Source organism: Mytilus edulis, chromosome 6, assembly GCF_963676685.1.
Source record: "Mytilus edulis chromosome 6, xbMytEdul2.2, whole genome shotgun sequence".
NCBI lineage: Eukaryota > Metazoa > Mollusca > Bivalvia > Mytilida > Mytilidae > Mytilus > Mytilus edulis.
The window spans coordinates 90,985,669-90,993,350 of record NC_092349.1 but is presented as its reverse complement, the minus strand read 5'-3'; positions in this window follow the sequence as shown (position 1 = coordinate 90,993,350).

The following is a 7,682-nucleotide window of genomic DNA, read 5'->3' as shown; positions in this document are numbered from 1 at the left end:
AATTGGTATCTTGTAAAAACTTTTCTAATTGGCAATCATACCACATATTATGTTTTTATATCATAACGCTGAACGCAAATGTTGCGCTATAACGTAAAACATCAAAGTACTGAAGTACTAAACATCGGATGACCGAAAGTTATCGTCGATGGTCACAAGCACAAACGTTTTGTCCCAGAAAAAAGTGAGGTTAAGGTACATATATATATATATAGAGAGAGAGAGAGAGAGAGAGAGAGAGAGAGAGAGAGAGAGAGAGAGAGAAGTTTGTGCGTGGATGATGAATAAATGACAGGGTATTCAACCTTACCGTAATAATTACTATAGTGTAGTGATACAAATTAGTATACTCTGGTTTGTTGTTATATATTATATAAATATTTTGTATACATCATTTTTTTCCCCATTTGTATAGCATTCTTTTTTGCTATTCTAATAATAGTGCAGTGCAAGTGCATGGTGGACACTCTTCTGTATTAATTGGATTTTTCTAATTAATTGGACTTGAGTGGGCATTCATATTTTCCCGCAAAGTTTCTTGAAATATTCTTCCGCATTCGTTAACACAAATTTTCGGTATCCTTGATTTGTTATTGATCACGATATATTTCTCACGACAGAACATTTTCATATCATTTATCTATGTTCTAAAAAAATATTTTCCTCAATATTCATTGAAGAAATTGATAAATATAGTTATCAAAGTTACCAGGATTATAATTTAATTCGCCAGACGCGCGTTCCGTCATCAGTGACGCTCAGACCAAAAAGGTTATAATGCCAAACTATTACTAAATTGAAGAGCATTGAGGACCCAAAATTCCCAAAAGTTGTGCCAAATACGGCTTAAGTAATCTATCCCTGGGATAAGAAAACCTTAGATTTTTGAAAAATTAAAAGTTTTGTAACAGGAAATTTATAAAAATGAACCTATAATTGATATGCATGTCAACACCGAAGTGCTGACTACTGGGCTGGTTATACCCTCGGGGACGAAACGTCCACCAGCATTGGCATTGAAACAATGGTGTAAATAGTTATCAAAGCTACCAGGATTATAATTTAATACTCCAGACGCGCGTTTCGTCTACACAAGACTCATCAGTGACACTCAGATAAAACAATTATATATAATAAGCAATAAAGATTTTTTTTTTAGTTCGATTATCAGTCAAAAAAGAAAGTCACTTGGGTAGAAATGACTATGGCATCAATACACTGGAATGCCTTCTCGGTCATCCGATGTTAAAATGAATAATTATGTGGCGCTTATACGTTTCCGTATTTAAACCTGTTTTACTTAAGAGGCAAAATAATTAGTCAGGATTCGCCTACATGGTGATGCATACAAAGCAGAAGGCGATTGTTTATCATCTGATCTAGATTCGTTTTTCAACGATAAGTAACCATTATTAAAAAAAGAAGATGTGGTATGATTGCCAATGAGACAATTATCCACAAAAGGTTAAAATGAAGTGGATGAAAGTTTTAAGAGAACATCGAACGGTCTTCAACAATGCAAAAACTCATACCGTAATGTTTGCTATAAAAGGCAATACAGTGAAACCTGATTAAACCGAACCCTGAATAAACCGGAAACCTGTCTAATCCAAACTTGTTCTGAAGACCAATCATATCACATTTATGCATTGTGAACCTGATGAAACCGAATACCTGCCAAAACCGAACGAAATCTCAAGTCCCGAAAGGGTTCGGTTTAGTCAGGTTTCACTGTACATTAGTTTGTTTTCTCATTTTAAGTATCTTCTTAAATTGTTTGTTATATAAAGGCATACTCAATTCATAGCCCTAAACACGCATGCCTTTGTAAAAGGGAAGCGAAAAATACCAAAGAGACATCAAAACTCATAAGTATAAAATAAACCAACAAAGCCATGGCAAAAAAAGACAAAGACAAACAACAGTTAAAATATAAAAAAAACGACATAGAATTTAACACTTAGCAACACAAACCCTACAAAAAAACAGAGGTGATCACAGGTGCCCTGGAATGGTTCGTAGATCATGCAACAATGTGGCAACAGTCGTATTGCTCATGTAAGTTCACAACTGGTGATAAATCGTGATCTGTAGGTCACATTCGGAGAACGAGCCTGTGGTTACGACGACAAGAAATATATCCGCCTTCTTGAGATGCTTCATATACTGTTGCATCATCCACACTTTTTACCTATTCAACTCCAAACTTTTTCCAGGTAGGGGAACCCCCCCCCTTCCCTAGCCCCCCTCCTTTTTTTCAAATCCTGGATCTGCATCTCTTACTTTACATTACGACTTTAATTATCTATTTGGTAACATATTAAAACTTTCATAAATATATAATTTGTTTACTGACAAACGATTCAGATACATGGTAAAAAGGTCCTCCAAATTATAAAGTGAAACAAGACGAACAATCGTATCTAAATATCCAAGATATATACTTCCAACTGGGTACTTAGAATCTGTAAATACAACAAAAACTTGCATATTCATATATTATTTTCTTTTGTATTAAAATGCAGTATTTCGGAATATCTTCTTCCACTGGACGCAAAACAAACAACAATAAATCATCAATCACATTATTTACTAGTTAGGATAAGAAAATTAATGTACAATATAGTCTTTCATAATAAGGCTGCTTGATATACACATTTTTTCTAGTACCTATAATTCGGAAAAGAAAATCATAAAAACTTCTCCTATGTACTATTTGTTTTTCTTCTTATCCGAATTCGGATAACTACCAAGCCATGATGACTTTATATTGAATATAGATATACTAGTACTTATCCGAATTCGGATAAGGATCGTCACATTGCATACGTAACCCTGTGCGGTAGGTCATGTATTCTTCTTATCCGAAGTCGTATAACGACCAAGATGACTTTATATTAAATATAGATATACTAATACTTATCCGAATTTTGATAAGGATCGTCATATTGCATACGTAACCATATGCAGTAGGTCATGTATTCTTCTTATCCGAATTTGGATAAACAGTTATTATTCCTTGATAATGTGTATTATGTATTCTTATTCTTCTTGTCTTAACTGAGATAATTAAATAACTACTGCAATTTTAATAAATAATATTATATAAAAATAAGAAATAGGTATAAATACATTATTGTATTAAATTCATCTTAAAAAAGTGTTGCCTTCCAACATTCTTATTTCAGAAATCTCGCTTATCCGAAACTCCCATTGACTTCAGCATATGGTAATGCTCAAAAGCTATTGGAAGCTGTTGATACTAAACTCCGCATAATATAAAAGAAACTAAAAATAAAAAAAAACTCATCATAGATACCAGGATCAAAATTTCGTATATACACAGACGCGCGCGCGCGCGTTTCGTCTAGAAAAGCCTTAGTATTTCAAAAATTCAAAATGTTACAGTTAATTTATAATTATGAACATATCAATGATAACTAAATTTAACTCAAAAGTGCTGACTAGTGGGCTTGTGGTACCATTGGGGACATAAATCTACACCAGCAGTGGCATCGACCCATTGGTTGTAAATAAAGTCATCATAGATACCAGGATTGAAATTTTGTATATACGTCAGACGCGCGTTTCGTCTACAAAGACTCATCAGTGACGCTCGAATAAAAAGTGTTAAAAGGCCAAAGTACGAAGCTGAAGAGCATTTAGGACCAAAAGTTTCTTGAAGTTTTGTGAAATACAGCTAAGGTAACATATTCCTGAGGTAGAAAAGCCCTAGTATTTCAAAAATTGAAAAATGTTGTTAACAGTTAATTTATAATGATGAAAATATCAATGATAACTGAGCAGCACCTGCATACGGTGTATTTATCTCCCAATTGATACGATATTCCCGTGCTTACATTTTCTATTTCATGATGTTCTTAATAGAGGTGTGTTGCTTACAAGGAAATCATCAAATCAGTTCAAAAAGGGTGAAGTTGAAATTATCTTTTCGTAAATTTTACAGACGCCATCACGAGTTGCTTGACCGTTATGGAATATTCGTTTCACAAATGATATTGGATATGTTCCTTACGTCGTAACTACAATCCCCTTCCCTTTCATAAATGTGATCTACCAAATTAGATTATTGAACGGATTTGTTATCTCATAAGCAACACGACGGGTGCCGCTGTGTAGCAGGATCTGCTTAACCTTCCGGATTACCTGCGATCACCCCTAGTTTTTGGTGGGGTTCGTGTTGTTTATTCTTTAGTTTTCTATGTTGTGTCATGTGTACTATTGTTTGTCTGTTTGTCCTTTTCATTTTTAGCCATGGCTTTGTCAGATTATTTTCGATTTATGAGTTTGACTGTCCCTCTGGTATCTTTTGTCCCTCTTTTTTCAACACAGAAGGGCTGTGGAAATAAATCTGATAATTATACAATAATAATTGTATATGAAGAATGATAACGTTGCACTTTTGTGTACGAATTATAAGTGTATTGTTTAAGTTTATAAACAGAAACAACGTCTATTCTTATGTTTTAGAGATCACGTACACATGTTGTTGATGAATTGAGATATAGCTAAAGTACATGAACATATGGCGCCGTGAAGATTTGTTATATGTTTTGTCAATTTTTTTCGTTAAGTCGGAGTGACACAGTTTTTTTGTCAGGAGCCTACCAGTTAGAATACACCTTATCGCTAATCCCGGTTGACCCGGCCGCTTGAACTTTTGACGCATACAACAATCACTTTTCAATTGTGGCGTCAGATATTTTGTTTTATGACGTCAAAATTTTACGGGAACCTGTGTGATATCCGGTAATGGCGGACAAATAGCGATAAGGTGTATGAAGTGCATACGCTGAGCTTGACATTTGCAACGTATTAATTGACAAATGTAAACACCATAAGAAGGAGGCAACAATGTAATAGTCTGATAAATGGGACGTTTGTCAATTTTATTTGGTAATCGTCAGTCTGTATAAATATGAATTAAATGTTTAACCCGCTGCAAATGTTTGCACCTGTCCAAGTCAGGAATCTGATGTTCAGTAGTTGTCGTTTGCTAATGTGCTTCATAAGAGTTTCTTGTTTCATGTTTTTTTTTATATAGATTACACCATTGGATTTTCCATTTTAATGATTTACACTAGTAATGTTAATGGTTCGGAGCACTTTATAGCTTGCTGTTCGGTGATAATCAAGGCTCCTTGTTGAAGACCATACTTAGAATTATAATGGTTCACTTTGATAAATTATGACTTGGATGGAGAGTTGTCTCATTGGCAATCATACCACATTTTCGTATATTCATGAACTGTTTTTTCATATCTTATATATGACGTGTGTGCGAAGTTCATTTCTGAATTCTCAACCATCAGGAATGATGCAAACCACTGCTGACAATCTAAATCTAATGAATTCTGACGTATTGAAATCATTAAGTCTTTTTATGTTGTCTGTGATTATGCCAATGATACACCTCTCTAACAAAATCGTTTTATCACAATGGGAAAGTTGGCACCACAAACACATTCGAGTACAAAATAAATTGATTTTTTTTCAATGCGTTATTGTTTTGAACGGTTTGAATCTACGATGGTTTGTAATACTTCCGTAGTCGTATCTATATTGATTTATATGTTGTTCCCAATTAAATTTGCCGGATGGATTGTCTATTGTTTTTTTTCGATTGAACTTGACAAGGATGTCCTCTCTTGACATTTTAAGTGGATATATGATTATCTTTTCCCGGATGAACCGTGAATCAATCATTCTGTAGGTTTTCAATAGTATGATTCAACCTATTGATATCTAGTTATTTTCACTTCAATTAGTCCCTGACATTACTGCTGATAATTAATAGTTTTTAAATTGAAATCAACAATGTCTTTCAACAAACACATATAACCGTTTCTCATAATACATTTACAGTGCATAAGGGTTAGGATCGTTGGTTTTTATTTGACAAATATCGAAAAGAAGCATTACGAACAAAAAGAAATAAATAGAACACTAACCATATCGAACACTGGTGCATTTCTCACTCACTCATTTTTTTTTAGTAGAGTTTCTGATAAAATTAGCATAAGCTGATGGATAATTATAATTAATTACATTGGTTGCAATTAATTACATTGATTTCCCAGTTAAATAAAAACCGATAATTTCACATGTGAAATGAACGCGGTTATCTCACTCTTTGACGTCATACAACAATAGGCGTTGTCAAGACGTCGATAACGGCGGATCAAAACAAATTGTAAATGCGTAGAAGAATGATATAGTTCCTTACATGTGAATATAATAATGTGGTCATTTTATAAATTTCCTGTTTACAAAACTTTTGCATTTTTCGAAAAACTAAGGATTTTCTTTATCTAGGCTTAGATAACCTTAGCCGTATTTGACACAACTTTTCGAATTTTGGATCCTCAATGCTCTTTAACTTTGAACTTATTTGGCTTTAGAAATATTTTGATATGAACGTCACTGATGAGTCTTATGTAGACGCAAAGCGAGTTTGGCGTACTAAATTATAATCCTGGTACCTTTGATAACTGTTACATTAATTTCTTTTGAAAAAGCCATTTACTAATTTAATAAAAAGAATAACTGATTAAAGAATTCAAATATCGAAAAATATTCGTGACCGAACAACACTGATAATTAACTCATGCGCTTCGCGCATTCGTGAATTAATGTGTTGTTCGGTCACTCGTTGAATATTTTTCTCTATTTGAATTCTTCGATTAGTTATTCTATCAATACATGGTAACATATGAGAGAATTGTGAATGTAGTTTGCAGAATAAAAAAAATGTAATAATAGATATATGAAGATGTAGTATGAGTGTGAATGAGACAACTCTCCATCCAAATAACAGTTTATAAAAGTAAACCATTATAGGTCAATGAACGACCTTCAACACGGCGCGTCGGCTCACACCGAACAACAAGCTATAAAGGGCCCCAAAATCACTTAATCATTCAATGCAATGTGTAAAGTTATGACATTGTATAGAACTGAATCATAAGTAAAATACAACCAACAAGGACCCATATATTGTAATCGCTGTCTTTGCTAGCTATGCATGGCTATGAAATTGAGATAGCAAGATTACGACTAGATACTGCTCTTTCCATTACAGAGTTGTATATGTTTCCTAATTAACGTAGCAATTAAGCTTGCATAATGATGCATCATGTTGTTTTTAATATTAATCAAGTTTTGACAGGCTTCATTATTCCTCAGAGACACATTAACATATGATAGGGATACGTTGGTGATTCAAGTTGTGAAATTTATTCCTTTTTAAATATCTTATAATAATAAAGACAAATAGAACAAAATCTTTGTTGCTTCATTCCTTTTGTCAAAGTCAACCAAGGGTTACTCTGCATAACTACTAAATACCGTTTCCATGTATTAAAAGTTTCATCTTCGAAATGTTTAAAAGTCACCAATGACCAAACAAATAACCAATAAAAATATTGCAATATTTTGATTCATGATGCTTGAAAAGTCTATAAAACTTACCATGTTTACGGAATAAACATATCATTTTTGCTAATCAAACTCTGTGGAGTGCCGTGGGGTGGTACAAATGATACATCATTATGCAAGCTTAATTGCTACGTTAATTAGGAAACATATATTTCACAACTCTGTAATGGAAAGAGCAGTATCTAGTCGTAATCTTGATATCTCAATTTCATAGCCATGCATAG